Source organism: Penaeus monodon, chromosome 33 (assembly GCF_015228065.2).
Source record: "Penaeus monodon isolate SGIC_2016 chromosome 33, NSTDA_Pmon_1, whole genome shotgun sequence".
Classification (NCBI taxonomy): Eukaryota; Metazoa; Arthropoda; class Malacostraca; order Decapoda; family Penaeidae; genus Penaeus; species Penaeus monodon.
The window spans coordinates 22,225,799-22,226,268 of NC_051418.1; positions in this window are offsets into that span (position 1 = coordinate 22,225,799).

Genomic DNA, 470 nt, shown 5'->3' on the forward strand with positions numbered 1-470 from the left:
AATCACCGCACCTGATAAAAAAGGGAAGAAATCAGCAGAAATGTCAGGGAAATTCCCCCGCAGGACCCAGGAGAGTCGGCCATTTTCCCCCTGACTGAATCTCCCACCTCCATCCGTCCCGCCACTCAATTTGACTATCAAAACCGTAGACAAATTGCCTCGCCACCTTGGCCTGGGGGAAAAGAGGAGGAGGGGGGAGGGGAATAGGCTGAGACTGAGGGGAAAAGAGAGGGAGATGGAGGAGGCCGGGAGGGATTTGGGGAGAAGGGGGAGGGTGGGGGAAGGTTAGGCAGGAGATGTTAGGGGAAATTGATGGACTCCTAGGGGCCCTCCTGCTGGCTTCTTGGTCGTCATGAATTTGAGGATATTTTTCATATTCGAGGGGGGAGAAAATTTATGATTTATTTTTTTTTTTTTTAGAGGGGGTGTGTGTGAGGGAGGGTGCGTTGTACAGTGGTTGAGGTCAGATT